The following is a 21,084-nucleotide window of genomic DNA, read 5'->3' as shown; positions in this document are numbered from 1 at the left end:
CTGTGCAAAATTCTACAAGGCGGCTTCCTCTTTCTTTCTTCCCCCCAATCCATATTCACCTACTATGTTTCCTTCTCCCTTTTCCTACTGACGAATTCCAGTCACCCATGACTATTAAATTTTCGTCTCCCTTCACTACGTGAATAATTCCTTTTATCTCGTCATACATTTCATCAATTTCTTCATCATCTGCAGAGCTAGTTGGCATATAAACTTGTACTACTGTAGTAGGCATGGGCTTTGCGTCTATCTTGGCCACAATAATGCGTTCACTATGCTGTTTGTAGTAGCTAACCAGCACTCCTATTTTTTTATTCATTATTAAACCTACTCCTGCTTTACCCCTATTTGATTTTGTATTTGTAACCCTGTAATCACCTCACCAAAAGTCTTGGTCCTCCTGCCACCGAACTTCACTAATTCCCACTATATCTATTTTTAACCTATCCTTTTCCTTTTTAAATTTTCTAACCTACCTGCCCGATTAAGGGATCTGACATTCCACGCTCCGACCCGTAGAACGCCAGTTTTCTTTCTCGTGATAGCAACGTCCTCCTGAGTAGTCCCCGCCCGGAGATCCGAATGGGGGATTATTTTACCTCCGGAATATTTTACCCAAGAGGACGCCATCATCATTTAATCATACAGTAAAGCTGCATGTCCTCGGGAAAAATTACGGCTGTAGTTTTCCCTTGGTTTCAGCCGTTCGCAGTACCAGCACAGCAAGGCTGTTTTGGTTAATGTTACAAGGCCAGATCAGTCAATCATCCAGACTGTTGCCCCTGCAACTACTGAAAAGGCTGCTGCCCCTCTTCAGGGACCACATGTTTGTCTGGCCTCTCAACAGATACCCTCCGTTGTGGTTGCACCTACGGTACGGCCATCTGTATCGCTGAGGCACGCAAGCCTCCCCACCAACGGCAAGGTCCATGGTTCATGGGGAGTTACCATTAATAGCGAATAAAATGCCTACGAACGAAGCACGAAAGCAGGTACGACAAAATTTCCTCTCGTATTAACATTCGAACAATAAGTATAAACTCAAGTACTCATTCTGCGCTATAAACTGTCTACTAAGTTGAATCGTAGAAGACTTCATAAATACACACACTGCTAATATTCGGCACACATATAATGCCCGAAGTGACTCCAGCTGGCAGGTAGAACTCGTATACGGGAAGAACGGAGTTCAAATTCCCGTCCGGATATTCTGGTGTACTACTTGAGGCGAAAACCGAGTAGCTTTCGTTAAAACCTCGTGATACTTCGTGTTATAGATTTGTTTCCTCGGATTAATATTACGTCGCAGCATCAGTAATAGCACCAAATGAGTGCCGTGCTCACTCATTAGGTATGTGACGCTCGCGTTAGAAAAAAAGGAGGGGATGGGGGTGGGGAGGAGGAGGAGGAAGAGGAATTTCTAGCTCCGCTGAGACTACCATAGCATCCTTGCGCCTGATGGTAGAGGAGGCCGCCTGCGGGCAGTTGAGAGGAGAAAAAGAAGGTTGGAGACAGCAATGAACTGCAAGAAGCTGCAGTACAAATGATAGGACAGTGTGACTGCGTGTGTTAATGAACGGCGAGTATCTGGCACACAATCACGACACCGCGCTCCCAGCTACACTCGACCCAAGAGCATCGGTGGACGAATCATCCACGCTATGCCTTCACCACATTCGTCTTGACCCATCTGCACTTCTCCTATACCTTCATAGTGGGTTCTACAATTGCGTTACTCTCCATGAACATTACCGAGGAAACGAGGAAAATATAATAAACTCCCTAAAATTAGGATGGCCCGAAAAGAGATACACGACAGACGAACCCTAAAGCAATTGAATGTTATTGGGTACAAAGGCCTCCACTGTGTTACTACTCTGAAATAACAGACGCTGGTCGTAGTAGTGGTCAGAAATGAGCTCCATAAACTCACTTTTGAACTCCCTAGCGGGCCCTATGAAGTCATCTTCTAACTTACCGTCTCTGTGTACTGGACTCGACAATATCCGCGGCTGCCCATGTAACCGAAAACTCGTAACTTGAATCTTTTTTCCGTTACAAGTGTAGTATACCAATGTGGAAAAGAGAGTGCAAGCATAACCGAGGACTCGTGACGTTTTCGCTACACGCACAAAATAATGTCATAAACTAAATTCAGCAATTCTAATTCGTGTTGATAGCGTTGCTGAATCTGAATCACGGGTCCCTGGGCACGTTTACTGGTGGAGTCGGAGTTTCCTCCGCTCGGGATTGTGTGTGTGTGTGTGTGTGTGTGTGTGTGTGTGTGTGTGTGTGTGTGTGTGTGTTGTCTATCAAGTCTACATTTTACAATTTTTTAAAGGCTATCTATAGCTGATGCCAACGGCTTTGCCGCAGTGGTAACACCGCTTCCTGTCAGATCACCGAAATTAAGCACTGTCGGGCTGGTCTAGCAATGACCATCCGGTTTGCCGAGCGCTGTTGTCAAAGGGCGTGCATTGGTCTCTTTTGAAGCAAACTGACAAGTAGCGGCTCCGGTTTCGTAAACTGACATACGGCCGGGAGAGCGGTGTGCTGGCCACGTGCCCCTCCATATCCGCATCCAGTGACGCCTTGGGCTGAGGATGACACGGTGGCCGGTCGGTACCGTTGGACCTTCATCGCCTGTTCGTGCGGAATTTCGTTTAGTTTTATCTACAGCTGATGAAATGGAAATCGGTATGGGTTTGCAACTACGCAAGTGAAGAAATTAGGCGTTTATTTTTATACAGAGAAGGAGCTTTTTCCTAAGTTACTGACCTATCAGTTCTCTGTTGCTTGCTTAGAACACTGTTCAGGATTCCGTCGCAATTGAGATTAATCCTTGCAAACTGTCGAACTTCGGCCAAAGACGAAAATTGTAACGTGGCAACGGGAGAATGTCGGTGTTACTGAAAACTCTCCTCTGATGGTACACTGCTGCACACTTTAGTTAGGCAACGAGTAGGAAGGGACCGCAGCTCTATAGTTTTAGATTTGTCATACTTGCGCAGCTGTAGTTCCCGGGAAGCGGAGAAACCAGTACAGCGCCTTATAATTTCTAATGTATGTAACTCTCAGCATTGTACTAGTTCTCGCGGCGTTTCTGATCTGTAGTTAGGATTGTTCATATAACCAAACACAGTAAAATGTAGTTCCTGCGAGTAAACCGAGATAGGTTTTTTTCCTGCTTGTAAAAAATTAGAACGACACTTTAGAGGAGAAATGAGCTAAGGAGCAGAAGGAAGCCCAGCGCCTAAACGCCGGCAGGAATCACGCCAACTGCCCAGCATGGCACAACACATATTTTGCTGCACACACATCGTGGATTTTACTACTAGTTGTACCTGTTCCTTTCTAAATGATTTTTTCTTCCTTTCTTAACGACACTGATATTACAAATTGTGTGTGCATATGTGCTTTGCGTTAGCTAATTGATATAATCGGGTGGGAGCAGCGCATCTGAATCCCGTCCATATCGTCCAATAATCCGGTCTGGTATCCTCCCAAGCAAACATACAGTTCTTAAAATAAGCCAGAGTTGTTGACTTGAGCTCCACTACAGCTGATCTTGTGTCTATACCTCATCATACTCCTACAGAAGGTGAAGCCTAGATATTTGATCGACACCGCATACCGCTAATCCACTACTCAAAATCTGCCTGTCTTTTTCCTCTCCTACTAGTTATTCCCTTTATATCGCATTTATCCACACTTGAGGCAAAAAGCCACACATTAAAGCGAGTGTGTATTTTGAGCAAGTCTCTTGGAATTAGCCCGTAGTACGGGGTGGCCAGAAGTACGACGAGCGGGGAGCGGCGGCATTCCGCTCACGACGTCTAGCGCAAACACGACGTGTTAGCTGCCCCGCCTCTTCGTTACCACGGATAAATATTTGGCTACAGTTTTTGGAGCTGCGGAAAATTAGCGTTGTTTGTCGTGCGCCGCGTTCTGTGACGGACCGCTCGCAGTTAGGGCTGGTCGTTTGCTTTTCCAGTTAGCGGTCGTCATAGGCGTGCTTTGACTGTGCCCGTGACACACTACGCTATGCGAGAAGGCTGTGTCTCCAGCGATGAAATAGTTTAGAAGACTTTTATCATCCTTTACGCTCCAGTGTTGGACCTCGCCCGACGTAGTGATTATCCGCTTTGCCGTACGACTTCAGACAGGCCGGTGTTGCTCCTTTCTCTTCCTGGTCTGCTACTGCAGGCACTTCAGAGCGTTTCGTCACGAAGTATCCACTTTTTGACAATGTTAAATAACTGGCAACGAAGTCGTAGCCCGTGGTAGCCCGACCAATGACTCAGTTCTACTTTGAAGTAACGAAGAAACTCAAAACTGCTAATACGACATTCTGAATGCACTGTGTTGTGGCGTAACAAGCTAGCTACGCCACACTGAGAAGGGAGCCGAAAGGCACGCGTACACACACGCCGACTGGCGTCAAGTCTGGAACAGGATACGTTATGACTGCTATCAAGAAAATACGTAGCTTTGGAATATACTTAACTTTATTCTTTGTTGGTTTACAACGTTCTTCTTGAGACATTTATACGATAACTCTCAAACTAGGTAAGGCTAATGGCGCCTTGCTAGGTCGTAGCCATGGACTTAGCAGAAGGCTATTCTAACTGTCTCTCGGCAAATGAGAGGAAGGCTTCGTCCGTATTGTCGATAGTAATGTCGTCCGTACAACTGGGGCGAGTGCTCGTCCGTATCTCGAGACCTGCCTTGTGGTGGCGCTAGGTCTGCGATCACAGTGGCGACACGCGGGTCCGACATGTACTAAATGGACCCACGGCCGATTTAAGCTACCACCTAGCAAGTGTGGTGTCTGGCGGTGACACCACACACTGAATAAGCGCTGTTATTTTACACAATCGGTCTTTTGTGCATCAAAGTAGGTAAGACGGGTAAACCCCCGATACTTTAAAGAATCGAACCCACGTGTATCAAACAGCTTCAGATGATTGCTTTACAAATGAGGTAATGTGTTAAATATTTGACTTCAAGCACGTAAAGAAGAAAAGTGTTAGAAATATTCGAAACTATGCTTAAAATCCGTTACAGGTCGCTAAGTGCTCTCAAACACAGGATGAATGCAGTCAAAGTATTACGCGCTCCGTTGATTTTCGCTCATCTCAAATTTTATGGCGTCATACTCCCGAACTATGTATCGTACAATGATATAATTTTTCAGGTACATTAAATGATGTATGTAGATGGAAATGAAAATAAAGTCCCATGCTTCTTGACAGAGCGTAGGGGAACGATGCGGGAGACCCGCACCGCCGTAATAGGCAACGTCCTAATGGAGGTGATTTGTTGTTGCCTTCCTCCGACCGTAAAGGGGTTGGATGATGATGATGATGATGATGATGATGAAGACGACACAACAACACCCAGTCATCTCGGGGCGGGTGAAAATCCCTAACCTCGCTGAGAATCGAACCCGGGACCCCGTGTTCGGGAAACGAGAACGCTACCGCGAGCTGCGTTCTATGTATGTATTTACTGACTGAAAATTGTATTGCGTACAGAGTTAGTAGTAAATAAGTAATGCATTAAAACGTCGTGCCTAATGCTCACGTATGACTGCATGTACAGCGAAACTTTTTTTTTCGGTGGGAGGGGGGGGGGGGGGGGGGGGAAGACAGTTTCTTACAGGTTCAGAATTGTGTACTAAGTTTGTAGGAAGTCGCCAGGTGCTCTCATCCTCAAATACTAGATTAATAAAGTCCTGGTATTTGCTTGCCGTTACTTAGGCTGCCTCTGGACAAACACAGTTTCTAACGGAAATACTTGTCTTACTGTGTTAAACTTTTAATGTAAGGTCATACATCTAAATGAGTAGATTATGACGGCATTTTAAATTTTTTTAAATTCGCACAATAATTACGCGAAATATTTTGTTGCCCTTGGAATCCGTTAGGTAGGCAACGTGCAATTGGTGTAGTGTTTGGCCCGCAGCTCGTCGTCGTGCGGTAGCGTTCTCGCTTCCCACGCCCGGGTTCCCGGGTTCGATTCCCGGCGGGGTCAGAGATTTTCTCTGCCTCGTGATGGCTGGGTGTTGTGTGATGTCCTTAGGTTAGTTAGGTTTAAGTAGTTCTAAGTTCTAGGGGACTGATGACCATAGATGTTAAGTCCCATAGTGCTCAGAGCCATTTTAACCATTTTTTGTGTAGTGTTCCGGGAAAGCTGTTCAGTAATGTAGATTGTAGGAAGGAGACCGTCAACTTATCGCCTTCCGGTGCCTTTCCCGTTACAATTAGCGGCAGATGGTGAAGTTCTGCCCCCATACCATTCAGTTTTGGTAGCGCCTGTCACCATCAGATACCGCAAGCTGCCTGTTCTGTGGAATAGAAGGCAACGTACATAGGCGCTCATTTTGCTCGTATTAAAATAAGTAGGAGGTATATAAGTGACAGTGATATTCCGATGTGACTTTTGGTGGATACTGAGGATGAAGGAGAGTTTATTGTGAGAAAGAGCCAGAGAGTCTTTTCCTCTCTACAACAATAAAAATCCTACTGAATGTGTAAACTTCCGAGAAGAAGAAAGTTTCGATAATGTGCAGTCTGCCGCAAGCAAAAAAAAAAAAAAAAAAAAGGGGGGGGGTTCAAATCGCTCTGAGCACTATGGGACTTAACTTCTAAGGTCATCAGTCCCCTAGAACTTAGAACTACTTAAACCTAACGAACCTAAGGACATCACACATATCCATGCCCGAGGCAGGATTCGAACCTGCGACCGGAGCGGTCGCGCGGTTCCAGACTGTAGCGCCTAGAACCGCTCGGCCACTTCGGCCGGCTCTGCCGCATGCAAATTTAAGGTTTATCGCCGTGGCGCGTGATGTTATCAAGTTCCCGTACTTCTCGAACAACTGCGATTAGCGCTTTCTCAGAGCGTTCAGCCAATGTTGCAACTCGAGTACTTGCAGGTCTATTTTACGGACGCGAAACTGTAACTGTAACAATTTTGTGTGCAGAATTTGACTCCTGTAACAAAATCCTCACTGGGACATTCGTGGAAAAATATTTCGTCGTGTGACATTGTTTCATCTGAATAAATTAAGGCATTTCTTGGAGTGTTACTGAGTATGGCTTTGAATTCGAATTCGGAATTATATGATTGGTTTGAGCGAACCGCATACACAGGAATATTCTCTCACGTCTCAGATTTTTCTGGATGTCTGTAAAACCTATTTCCCACGACAGTAATAGCAGTGGCGAAACGTGGTCAAATTCCATTTCTGTTGCCACATCGACATTTCGATATTACACAGAATCCATCTGCAAATCCAAATAACGTAAAATTTAGGTTGGTGAGTTTACACGTATCGATGCGACATTTCTAAGTCCTTAAAGTGGACAGTGTGAACACGAAAAAAGATAGCCACGCAACTCGACAGCTGCCTAGACCTTTGTGTCATTCACCTGGCTGTATGCAGACCACTTGCTTCCATTTCGGCACTACTACTTCCGTTTGAATTTACAAACACTGGTTTCTTCCTTTCTCAGTTTCTCTCAGCATGAGCTACGTTGTCGCTGTTTCACACATACGGTGTTCATCAACTTACTCCTGCTGTAACTTACACCACAAGACTAGACTTCTATCTAGTTTTGAAAATTCCTCCGTTTATTTCCTGTCAAGTTTCATTCGAACTCTGTAATTGGAGTCATTTATCCTTTTCTAAATTCGCCAATGCAATATACCGTTCCCATTAGCTTAACTTCTATGAAGATAAAACCAAAAAAAAAATGATTCTCATTCTAATATCATAATATATATTTTGTGCAAAATCTTGTGTTTATAGTTGCCTTCTTGTAATGTGTAAATGCCTCCCACGTTTCCCTCCAGCCGGCCGGAGTGGACATGCGGTACTAGGCGCTGCAGTCTGGAACCGAGCGACCGCTACGGTCGCAGGTTCGAATCCTGCCTCGGGCATGGATGTGTGTGATGTCCTTAGGTTAGTTAGGTTTAATCAGTTCTAAGTTCTAGGCGACTGATGACCTCAGAAGTTAAGTCGCATAGTGCTCAGAGCCATTTGAACCACATTCCACTGCTTTTGTCTAGCTTTGTTCCGATCAGATCGTGTTTACGTGTTTAACAGCCATTTATGTGACTTCAAATTTACTATGTCCGCCACTTAGGCGGGTTTTTCTGTTCTTCTCATCTGCTATCAAATATCCACTATGATCGTTAACTGGATCAAATGTTGACATAGCCTGCAATGATGAGGATGGAACGTTTTCCCTTTCGCCGTTTTGTTTCTCGTAATAGTTACCAATTTCCATTTTTATAAGTGATATATAATTTCTTCAGTTGACGAAAACGCTCAAAATGCATTGACATCGTGGGCAGCGAAATCTACAACAGCGTAGAATTCGCGGTTTAAACCGACTTCACGCTACTCTTTTCTACAGGCCACGTACCTGATAAGACAGAAAAAACTACATTACCTTTGAGTTACTAAAACAATTTCAAATTTCTCCCCAGGGTAAACTGATTTATTCTTTTTTTACACTTTCTCACTCGAAGGTGATGTCTGATGCTGTTCCTATGACTCGTTAATATCTCCTGATAGCTTGATGCATCAGCATGCCTTCCAGGCTCCATGTAGTAACTACAGTCTGTTGAACGTTGCGAAGGATGGAACGCTAAAGTTCCGATGTTCTTATCTCACCGTATACCTGGTTTACCACAGTATTCTACAAGTATCGTATACGTGGCGTTACCGATTAGCTCTGAGAGCCAATATACTGCAGGAAAAAAATCGCAACACCAAAAAATTATGTATGTAGAATGAAATTTCGGGAATGCATTTGTCTAGGTGACATATTTAAGTGATTAACAGTGCAAGATCAATGTTAATCGTTCAATGTAAGAACAAGATACAAGCCATTGCAAATGTGAAGTGCAGGTACATTAATAACCGGTGTAACCGCCAGAATGTTGAATGCAAGCATGCAAACTGTGGTGTCACCGCCAGACACCACACTTGCTAGGTGGTAGCTTAAATCGGCCGCGGTCCATGTAGTACATGTCGGACCCGCGTGTCGCCACTGTGATCGCAGACCTAGCGCCACCACCAAGGCAGGTCTCGTGATACGAGAGAGGACTCGACCCCAGTTGTACGAGAACCTAGCTACCGCCCAGTTGTACGAGAACCTAGCTACCGCCCAGTTGTACGAGAACCAAGCTACCGCCCAGTTGTACGAGAACCTAGCTACCGCCCAGTTGTACGAAGCCTTTCTCTCTCATTAGCCGAGAGACAGAATAGCCATCAGCTAAGTTAATGGCAACGAACTAGCAAGGCGCCATTTGTATCAGTGCCTATAGCTTACGAGTATTCAAGAGAGATGTATTCCAAGGACTAATTAAAAGATAAGTAATAAGCATCTACATACTTTTCTTCTTATTCATTTATAAGTTCTCCTGTTCCAGTACTCCACGCCCGTCTGCTTTAGCCTTGCGTGCCCTATCGGCTACAGCGTTAGTCTAGCATTCCTTTTCAGCCATCTAAACTTCACGGTGTCGGCCCAGCTACCGACACAACATTAATTGGCGACGAGGGAAAAGTGAACTTTTTCTGATTGCTTACATTTAATTGTGTCATGGCTTCGCCACATTCTCCAGATGTACTGTCCGAATTTTATCGCTTGCAGAATCAGCAGACGCAGGCGTTACTGGATGCCCTTGGACAGCTCGTCCAGGGTCAACGTACCATTCAAACCGATGCGGCCGCCGCCGCTTCTTCGCTACAGCTGCCACTGAACGCTGTTGCACCTCCCTTTCGACCATACGTGGCAGCCGATGAGACGTGGCAAGAGTGGTCTCGCCAGTTCAACTTCCACCTTGCTGCCTACAGAATTCAAGGTAATGAGCGGCAGCCGTTTTTGCTTTCTTGTGTCGGTGTGTCCACATACCGTGTGATAGTGAAATTGTTTCCCCGACGCGACGTAGCAACTCTGTCCTACGAGGAAATTTTGTCTGCATTAGATGCCTATTTCAAAGAAACAGTTAATGTGGTTGCAAAACGGTATACGTTCTTTCGTACAAAACGTACGGCCGGTCAAACTAATAGGGAGTGGGTAGCAACATTGCAAGGACTTACTAGGGACTGTGCCTTTGAATGTGACTGTGGTCTTTCTTATTCAGATACAATGGTGCGTGATGCAATTGCACAGAACGTTTCTGATGTTCGCATACGGGAGCAAATTTTGAAACTGGTTAATCCCTCCCTTCAACAAGTGATAGACATATTGGATAGACAGGACACACTTGACTGTGCTCAGGAATCTTTTGAAACTTCGCCAGCTGTGTGTAACATTAACCGGCCCGCCGGGCGCGCTCGCGCAACGCGGCCCGGTCAACTGCCCTCGCGGCCGTCCGCACAGCTGCCGCCGCGCGCTAAGCCACGTGTGCCGCGCCAGCACACAAATGTAGTGAAATCGTGCCCGCGGTGTGCTACTAGACATTCGCGTGAACATTGCCCGTCACGCCAAGCTGTTTGCTTTTTCTGCAATAAGAAAGGACATGTTCAAAGTGTTTGCCAGAAAAGGCTCAGATCAGACAATCACAATCATTCCAGGCCCTTTGCTTCGCGCCGGGATCGAACCAAGGACACTCAGGCTCGTGGACCTTCGCCTATGGACATTCATGTCGTTAATTCCACTTCGTCCAGTGACACTTTCTCTAACTGTAACTGTGTTCGTCCCACAAAAACTGTGCGTCGAAGTCGCCGGAAATCACGTCAATTAGCCAGTGATTCTGTACCAGTGTCTGTTCCAATTGCACAAAACAGTCGCTCTTGTCGTCAGCAGGACAATAAACTTTTTGTGGACTTAGACTTTGACGGCCAAGTGATACCATTCCAGCTCGATACCGGAGCTGCAGTTTCATTGCTCAATCACGACACGTACAAACAACTGGGCAAACCTCCGTTGCGTTCCGCAAATGTTAAGCTAACTACATATTCCGGACAGAAAATTCCTGTGTTAGGACAGTGCAGCCTTCTTGCAACATACAAGGGACAAACAAAACTTGTGTCGTTTTACGTTCTTCGTTCTTCTTCTGCAGTGAACTTGTTTGGTCTAGATTTATTTAAGTTGTTTAACATGTCTATTGTAAATCAGGTCCTATCAGTGAATCAGACTGTGCCTACAGACAGTGTTTCTCGGCTGTGTGACGAATTTGCAGACATTTTTGCACCGGGCTTAGGTTGCGCTCAAAACTATGAAGCACATTTCGAACTGGAAGGAAACGCACAACCGAAATTTTTCAGAGCGCGCAATGTTCCCCACGCATTGCGTCAGGAGGTCGCAAGAACATTGAACAATGTAGAATCACAAGGTGTGAGTGAATGTGCGCAATGCCTCTTTCATTTCAGCTCCGCTTCATCGCTTACGCCGTACAGGTGTTCCGTTTCTCTGGACGACGGAATGCGAACGCGCCTTTCGCCAGTTGAAATCGGCGTTGCTTTCTAATACTTGCCTTACGCCATTCGATCCCCAGAAACCCCTTTTGTTGATGGTAGATGCATCGGATTTCGGGATCGGTGCTGTGCTTGCGCACAACGTTGGCTCACATGATCGCCCTATTGCCTTTGCGTCCAACTTGCTATCGTCTGCGCAAAGAAATTATTCACAGATAGAGAAAGAAGCTTTGGCTCTCGTGTTTGGTGTTACTAAGTTCCATGATTTCTTGTATGGTCGTCACTTTACCATCATCACAGACCACAAACCTTTGACATCGCTTTTTCATCCGACCAAGCCTGTACCTCCACGTACAGCGCAGAAATTCATTCGCTGGTCTATTTTCCTCTAGCAGTACCGCTACGATATCTTGTATCGGTCCACTGCTAAGCACGGAAACGCCGATGCGTTGTCCCGTTTGCCTGTTGCTGAGGATAAAGCATTCGATTCTTCCGAACTTGCTTGCATGTTCATTGATTCGGAAACCGATGAAGTGGTCGAATCGTTTCCGATTGATTTTCGTCGTGTCGCTACAGCCACAGCTGCTGACCCTGTCCTTGCTACTGTTTTACGTTTTGTTGCTACGCAATGGCCTTTGTCAAAGTCTCGGATCGAGGATCCGTTGGTTCGCCGATTTTTTGCTCACAAGGAGAGACTTTTTGTTCGTCGTGGTGTTTTGTTGTTGCGTTCTGATAATGATCAGTCCAGAGTCGTGGTCCCACGTTCGTTACAGTCCTCTGTTTTACGGCTTCTTCACCAAGGACATTGGGGTATAGTGCGAACGAAACAACTTGCTCGTCAGCACTGTACTTGGTTCGGAATCGATGCTGCGATTACGAATATGTGTTCTTCGTGCCCGGCGTGTGCCGAACAACAGTCCGCACCGCCGCGGAAAGTCTTTGCGTGGCCAAAAGCCACTTCCCCTTGGCAACGCTTGCACATTGATTTTGCTGGTCCATTCTGGAATGCTCGATGGTTGGTTCTGGTCGACGCCTTCAGTAATTTTCCTTTTGTTGTCCGGATGTCTTCCACGACGTCCTCCGCCACCATCCAAGCGTTGTCTGCTATCTTTTGCATTGAAGGTCTTCCGCAGACTATTGTTTCCGACAATGGCCCACAATTCATGTCCGCAGAATTTCAGTCATTCTGCCAGGCCAATGGTATTCAACATCTGACATCCGCGCCGTTTTCGCCTCAGTCCAACGGTGCCGCTGAACGATTGGTCCGGACTTTCAAGTCACAGATGTTGAAATTGAAAGAGTCGCATTCTCGGGAGGACGCATTGTTGCTCTTTTTGTCTTCGTATCGCTCTCAGCCCCGAGATGGTCGCTCGCCGGCTGAGTTGCTCCACGGTCGTCCTCATCGCACATTGATGTCTTTGCTGCATCCGCCGCATCAGGTTCCTGTGCAGCGGCAGACTCCTGCTTTTGCTCCAGGCGACGTTGTATTTTATCGCAACTATCGAGGTTCACGGCGTTGGCTCGCAGGGCGCATTCTTCGCTGCCTCGGCCGCGCGATGTATTTGGTTTTGGGGGCCTCTGGTGAGGTGCGTCGGCATCTCAATCAGCTGCGCCTCTGTCGTCGCTCGGGTTCTGCCGCTCCCCGTCTGCTTTCAGCGACGGTGCCGTCCGGTCAGCGCCCTGGGGACCCATCTACTGGCTCGCCTCATCCCCAGGTGTTACCGACGATGCCTTCCATTTTGCCCCGTGGCGACGCGCCGCCGCCGCCGCAGCAGCAGCAGCAGCCGCCGCCGCCGCCGCCGCTTGTTCTCCCGCCGGCGCCGCCCGCATTCGACGCTTCGTTGCAGCCGCCAAGCGCCTCCCAGGGTCACGCGCCGCCGATCGCTTCCCGTGACCAGCTGTCCTCCGCCATGGAACTCCGGCCCGCTCCGGACCACATGACGTCATCGCGCGTCGGCGACCCCGACGCCATGGAAATCGACCCTTCGGTCCCTCCTGTCTTATTACGGGCGCATACACCGCATGTTGACGTGCACCCTGGACTAGTTTTGCAGGCGTTTCCTAGCTCCCCTCGGACTGGATGGCCGGGTGCGGGTGGCACAGCCTCGCCTGTTGTTAGGCTCCCCACCTCATCGCATACGTCAACATGTGGTCCTCCCCACGGCGGGCGGAAGCCTTATCTCACGACCGTTCGCCGATTTGCGGGGGAGGAATGTGGTGTCACCGCCAGACACCACACTTGCTAGGTGGTAGCTTAAATCGGCCGCGGTCCATGTAGTACATGTCGGACCCGCGTGTCGCCACTGTGATCGCAGACCTAGCGCCACCACCAAGGCAGGTCTCGTGATACGAGAGAGGACTTGACCCCAGTTGTACGAGAACCTAGCTACCGCCCAGTTGTACGAGAACCTAGCTACCGCCCAGTTGTACGAGAACCAAGCTACCGCCCAGTTGTACGAGAACCTAGCTACCGCCCAGTTGTACGAAGCCTTTCTCTCTCATTAGCCGAGAGACAGAATAGCCATCAGCTAAGTTAATGGCAACGAACTAGCAAGGCGCCATTTGTATCAGTGCCTATAGCTTACGAGTATTCAAGAGAGATGTATTCCAAGGACTAATTAAAAGATAAGTAATAAGCATCTACATACTTTTCTTCTTATTCATTTATAAGTTCTCCTGTTCCAGTACTCCACGCCCGTCTGCTTTAGCCTTGCGTGCCCTATCGGCTACAGCGTTAGTCTTGCATTCCTTTTCAGCCATCTAAACTTCACGGTGTCGGCCCAGCTACCGACACAACACAAACGTGCATGCATCGTGTTTTACAGATGCCTGTGCCAGTTTGTGGGATGGAATTCCATGCCTGTTGCACTCGGTCGGTCAGTACAGGGATGGTTAATGTTGTCTGTGGATGACGCTGGAATTGTCGTCCGATGGTGTCCCATATGTGCTCGATTGCAGACAGGTCTGGTGATCGAGCAGTCAAAGGCAACATGTCGACACTCCGTAGAGCATGTTGGGTTACGACAGCGGTATGTGGATGAGCGTTATCTTGTTGGATAATATCCCCTGGAATGCTAGACCACAACTCCTGTCTGTGAAGCGCCCAGACTCTCAACTGTCCTCCTCCTGACAACACCCACCCATCACTGGAACCGAGGCAGAACCAGCGTTCATCAGACCTCCACCCTGCCCTCCAGTGAGGTTTTGCTCGACACCATTGAAATCGCTAACGGCGGTGATTTGGGGTCAGTGGAATGCACGCTACAGGGAGTCTGGCTCGGAGCTGTCAGAGTAAAAGTTCGTTGTGTCACTTTGGTGGCAACTGCTGCTCAGATTTCTGCCGCAGATGCCGTATTATGCGCCAGAGCCGTACGCCAAACATCATGGTCTTCCGTCTCGGTAGTGTCACATGGCCGTCCGGACTCGGGTCTTCTTGCAGCCGTACATTGTCGTGACCACCGCAGCCAGCAATCGTGTGCAGTGGCTACATTCCTGCCAAGTCTTTCTGCAGTATCGCAGAAGGAACATCCAGCTTCGCGTAGCCTTATTACACGACCTCTTTCGAACTTAGTGAGGTATTGACAATGGTGCCTTTGTCACCTTAAACGTATTCTTGACTAACAATAACTCACCACGTCCAACCTGAAAGGTAACCAACGCTCCAGACCGTGACAGCATGTATTTAAAGCAAACCTGATTTGCATCCTCATACTGTCGCTACTAGCGCCATTTTTGTGCTTCATCCTTAGTATTGCGATTTTTTTCCGTCAGTGTAGATTTGTTGCTAGTCAGTGGTCAGTTCGATTTGTGCGAAAGTGTTACGAACCTGCTCCGTGATCTTAAATGGGAATCCTTGTTGAGAAGACGTTCTTCTCGCGAAACGCTGTAGATAAATCTTAGAAAATCGGCATTTTACGTGTATTTGTTCTCTTCGGCTCTCATCATCCTTCATCTGGTCTCTCTGTCTTGTTCGTGGTCTTTCGGTTGGTCTTCGTCTAGATTTGTTCCATTCTAGGGCTCTTCTTGGAAGTTTTTCTGGCCTCACTCTCTTAATGTCACCAAACCATCTAAGCCTATTACTCTCGAGAGCTTCTTTTAGTGACCTGATCTGCAAGTTGTTCCGTATTGGGTGGTTGGTTGATTCGTGGGAGGGTACCAAACAGCGAGGTTATCGGTCCGATCGGATGAAGGAAGGATGGGGAAGGAAGTCGACCGTGTCCTTTCGGAGGAAGCATCCTGGCATTTGCCTGAAGCGATGTAGGGAAATCACGGATGACCGGACGCTGGTTTCAACTGTCGTCCTCCCGTAACCACTGCGCCACCTCGCTCCGTGTGTACCGTATTGTTTCACTCCTTCTCCAGTCCCTTCTCGTATTACGCAGGATCCCTCTTAGAAAGAGCATCTCTGTTACTTGTATTCTGCTCATACCTTTCTTTGTGTAAGTTCAACTTTCTGATCCATTGGTCAGAATTGGCAGATAATATGATTTTCTGTTCTCTCCAAAATTTCATCCTTCATGTTCCCTTCCGTGGTTAATTTACCTCCTAGATACTTGACACTTGAAAGCATGTACTTCGGTAGAACAGTTTTTCCACTGAAACTTACATCCTCCATTTTTCCTACAAATTTTCAATAATTCACTTTTTTGTGAGCTTATTTTTATGCCTGCTGCATGTTACTCTCTGGCAGATTTTCAGTTGTCCTTCCAATTTCTGCTCATTTCTCTCCGAAATATCACATGGTCTGCATGCACTATGATTTTCATGTAATCTGCTGTTGACCCAAGGCGAACTTTCCGTATGATCTTGTCCATGACTTTATTAAAGCACTGGTGAGAGCTCACTTCCGTGCCGAACCTCACTGTCCCTTATAAACCATTCTGTTTTTATTTATTTATTTGTTTTTTTTTTTTTGCCGTCCATTGTAACACAACTCAGGTATTTTTTGCATGTTTCTGATTCTCAGTTGCATTCATTTTGACAATTTCAGTCTACCCAGACCTAGTCATATCTCGTCCTTCTTAGTAGTGTCAAAGCCTCTTTTATATCTATGACTGCAACTTCGATGTCTTTCCCAAATTCCCAGTTCTTCCTTTCAGGTGTCTGACTGTAAGTATGGCATCTGTAGTTTGTATTCCAGGCCTAAATCCTTCTTGTTCTTCCCTTAATTGTGGTTCTACCTTACTCCCGATTTCCTGTAACATTATCTTTTTATAAATCTTCATGCAGTGGCACAGTAGTACTATTCGTCTGTAATTTTTACAGACGGCCTTTTTACCCTCTGTAAATATAGGTACAATTATTTCCTTTGTCCGGTAATCAGGAATCCTTCGATATGTCCATACTATCTTGGTTATTCTGTACAGCCACTGAATTCCGGTAAGTCCTGAGGCTTTTATCATTTCCACTGTGATGCCAATTGCTCCAAGAGCTTTGTCATTTTTCATTTCTAATACAGGTTTTTCTACATCCAACATCAGCAGATCATCTCTGTGTATTTCCTCTGGGATGGCCCTCCCTCTGTCTAAACACGTGTATTTGTTTCATCCTCTTCTTCATATAGTTTTCGAAAGTTTCCATACCTTTAAAAGTTCTTCCTCCCACACGGATTTTCCTTGCTGTTCAAGACTTTTGAAGTATTTTCTTTCTGCTTCCTTCTGTTAAGCAGTATCTTCTTGTCTTTCTTAAAATTCTCTTGTATTTCTTTTGGAAATTTTTTGCAAGATTTTCTTCTTAGCCAATGCTAGCATTTTTCTTGCTGCTCTGCTTAGTCGTTTCCATTTCTCTCTATTATGTTCCGTTCCGTTTTTGCACCATTCTCTCCATGCGTTGTTGTTGTTGTTCTTGACTGCTTCTGCAATTCTCTCATTCCACCATGGAGTTTCTTTGTGTCTGACATTCGCTGATGTCCTTCGGCATGTTTGTTCCGCTGCCTTGACTGGAGCCTGTTTGAACCTCCTCCATTCTTCCTTTCATGTTTAGGAAGCTGTGTTTTAATTTTCTCCCTGTATATCTCTTGGGTTTCTCTGTCGTTCAGTTTCCAGCCCTTGTTTCCTGCCTGTCTTTTTCTCCGCTATGTACCTTTTCTGAATTTCTTCAGTATCCCTACCAATAGTATGTGGCATCTGTCGAGATTAGTTCTTGGTACCACTTTCACTTCTGTCAGGCATCTTCTGATTTCTTCAGTTATTATACAGTCTATTATGGATTTAAGTTGCAAATTTCAACCGTGTGTGTGTATGTGTGTGTGTGTGTGTGTGTGTGTGTGTGTGTGTGTGTTTAACTTGTGACTATTTCTTTTCTTATAACATCCTTTACCAATTCTCCATTTATTTCTCAGACATGTGTCTAGTAACACCTTCCTCATTTCTGTGATCTTCACCGTGGCTTCTTATAACTGTTTGTTATGCTCTTCTCTCATTCCCAACTTTAGCATTAAGGTCTCCTATAGTCGCAGTCTTATTAGACGTTGCAGCATCTTCCATTTCAGTGATAAACTCTTCCTTCTCGCCAGTTTTGCATCGAGTTTGAGGAACATAAACTTCGACTATATCAAGAATATTTCCCTCCATCATTATCATAAGTTTAATTTCTGTGTCGCTTACATTTTCCCTTTGTTTGACAGTTCTTTAGCCGCTGCTATTGCGACACCATTTCTTCTTTTGTCTCTTCCTGACCACCACATCTTGTATCTCTTTCCCAGCACCTTAATTCCAGACCTTTCCTTTATACCTCACTTGGCCCCATTACCGTTATGTTTCTTTCTGTCATTATTCGTGTGATTTTTTTAGAGTCTTGCATCGTTTTCCAAGGTTACGACATTAATAGTCCCGTTTCCTACACATTTCTACGGGCAAATCGATCTTTCATCGAGACCATGTTGGCCGTCGTACTTGTAAGGACTCCTCAAAGGCTTCGTGACTTTTGGTATAGGTTTTGTTCCGATGCTCGTTTGATTGTTGAAAGCAGATGGGTTATCCACTACTGGCTTGTTGGGCCTATCGTAGCTTCACCAGAGCCCCGTTCGCAATTCTAGGCGCTTCAGTCCGGAACCGTGCGACTGCTACGCTCGCAGGTTCGAATCTTGCCTCAAGCATGACTGATGACCTCAGAAGTCAAGTCCCATAGTGCTCAGAGCCATTTGAACCATTTTTGAGGAAGCAATACAGCAGATATGGTTTCTTCTAGGAACGTGCGCTCTCGTAGTTTTAACAGTAAACAAGACAGTGATGCACAGCGCCTCTGTTGTCGCGTGTGCAACATTCAGTCTGTTGTCCGTATAATACTGTATACAGATTGGTAGAAAAGTTAATCCGCTGTCAGTAGTGATTGTTGGGCGTTTCCTCTGTTGTGCCATGAAATGGTCAGCATATTTCATGTATCGTATCTAGTTTACTGCACCTGAACAGGCAAGATGTTCATAAGAAAAGAAGAATCCATTAATGGGCAATTTTTATCCTCGCTTCAGAATATTATCAGATTAAAGTAACTTGAAGAAGAGACAGTTGAACTAAATACACTCATGAAAAGCGATAAGCACAGATTTAAATTCAGAGGGCAGAACGCTAAGACAGAGTGAATCTGTGCGCAATAGGGTACTTACTATTCCATTGGGAAAGGAATTTTTATTGTTATCTGTTCTTGTGTGCGCGAGCGTGAAATCTGACGAGGAGAAGCCGGTATTGCTTTCGTTTTGCTCTGCTCTGACAGGAAGCGAGCAATTGCCAACATGGTAATTTATTAGGGGCCATTTGAATCATTTGTACGGCCCTGCAGGTTTCATGATGTCAGTTCCCTCCAGCACTGCTTCAGACATTAATCGAGTCCATGCCACGTCGTTTCGCGGCACTTCAGCGTGCTCCTGGGGACCTTACAAGACATTAGGCAGGTGTACCAGTTTCTTTGGCTCTTCAGTGTAGATGTCCGCTAGCGGGAATACCAAATCTTTTATTACATCTTTTTTTGCAGCCGTCATGTAAGTGTAGGAACCATCGCGAGGGATCTCAAGATGTAGGAAAAACGTTACTGTCCGACTTGTCACTGATGTAAAACGTCAAATAAGAAGTGGACTGACACAAAGGGGAAAGACTAGGGGCCGACAGGCGGATACGTATGTGGCATGTACATTCGCTTACATTTGCCGAGATCGTCGTAGGATATGGCTCCGACCTCCGCCCGCGCACCATAAAAATAACGCCTGCGGCGAGGAAATGTGTCGCAGCGTCAGATAAGCAGCTCGTCGTCCCGGACCACGTGCTTTACAGCGCTCACACTGCCTGCTCTTCGCCACGACGAATGGCCTCGTGCCATCTCGTGATGCTGCAAAACTCCATATCCACCGCCTGAGTCAGTTCCGCAAAAAAATTTGTTCTTCTAAGAACGATATTAAGAAGAAATCGTACGACTATGGCCTATGTTGTACAAAGCCTCGACCTCGTTGATAATTGTAACACCACGACATCTTAACGCTAAAGAACTTGCTCCCCTTCTTGCAGCAGCTTACGCTAGGTCTCTGGATTGAGTAAGAGTATCCAGCTATTTGTAAAAAGGACAGCTCGTTGGACAGCCGCATTTAATTATATAGAGTGTTACAAAAAGGTACGGCCAAACTTTCAGGAAACATCCATCACGCACAAAGAAAGAAAATATGTTATGTGGATATGTGTCCGGAAACGCTTACTTTCCATGTTAGAGCTCATTTTATTACTTCTCTTCAAATCACATTAATGATGGAATGGAAACACACAACAGAACGTTCCAGCGTGACTTCAAACATTTTGTTTCAGAAAATGTTCAAAATATCCTCCGTTAGCGAGGATACATGCATCCACCCTCCGTCGCATGGAATTCCTGATGCGCTGATGCAGCCCTGGAGAATGGCGTATTGTATCACAGCCGTCCACAATACGAGCACGAAGAGTCTCTACATTTGGTACCGGGATTGTGTAGACAAGAGCTTTCAAATGCCCCCATAAATGAAAGTCAAGAGGGTTGAGGTCAGGAGAGCGTAGAGGCCATGGAATTGGTCCGCCTCTACCAATCCATCGGTCACCGAATCTGTTGTTGAGAAGCGTACGAACACTTCGACTGAAATGTGCAGGAGTTCCATCGTGCATGAACCACTTGTTGTGTCGTACTTGTAAAGGCACATGTTCTAGCAGCACAGGTAGAGTATCCCGTATGAAATCATGATAACGTGCTCCATTGAGCGTAGGTGGAGGAACATGGGGCCCAATCGAGACATCACCGACAATGCCTGCCCAAATGTTCACAGAAAATCTGTGTTGATGACGTGATTGTACAATTGCGTGCGGATTCTCGTCAGCCCACACATGTTGATTGTGAAAATTTACAATTTGATCACGTTGGAATGAAGCCTCAGCCGTAAAGAGAACATTTGCACTGAAATGAGGATTGACACATTGTCGGATGAACCATCCGCAGAAGTGTACCCGTGGAGGCCAATCAGCTGCTGATAGTGCCTGCACACACTGTACATGGTACGGAAACAACCGGTTCCCCCGTAACACTCTCCATACAGTGACGTGGTCAACGTTACCTTGTACAGCAGCAATTTCTCTGACGCTGACATTAGGTTTATCGTCAACTGCACGAAGAATTGCCTCGTCCATTGCAGGTGTCCTCGTCGT

The sequence above is a fragment of the Schistocerca piceifrons genome, chromosome 3 (assembly GCF_021461385.2).
Source record: "Schistocerca piceifrons isolate TAMUIC-IGC-003096 chromosome 3, iqSchPice1.1, whole genome shotgun sequence".
Classification (NCBI taxonomy): domain Eukaryota; kingdom Metazoa; phylum Arthropoda; class Insecta; order Orthoptera; family Acrididae; genus Schistocerca; species Schistocerca piceifrons.
The sequence above is the reverse complement of the archived record's forward strand: the minus strand, read 5'-3'. Positions refer to the sequence as shown.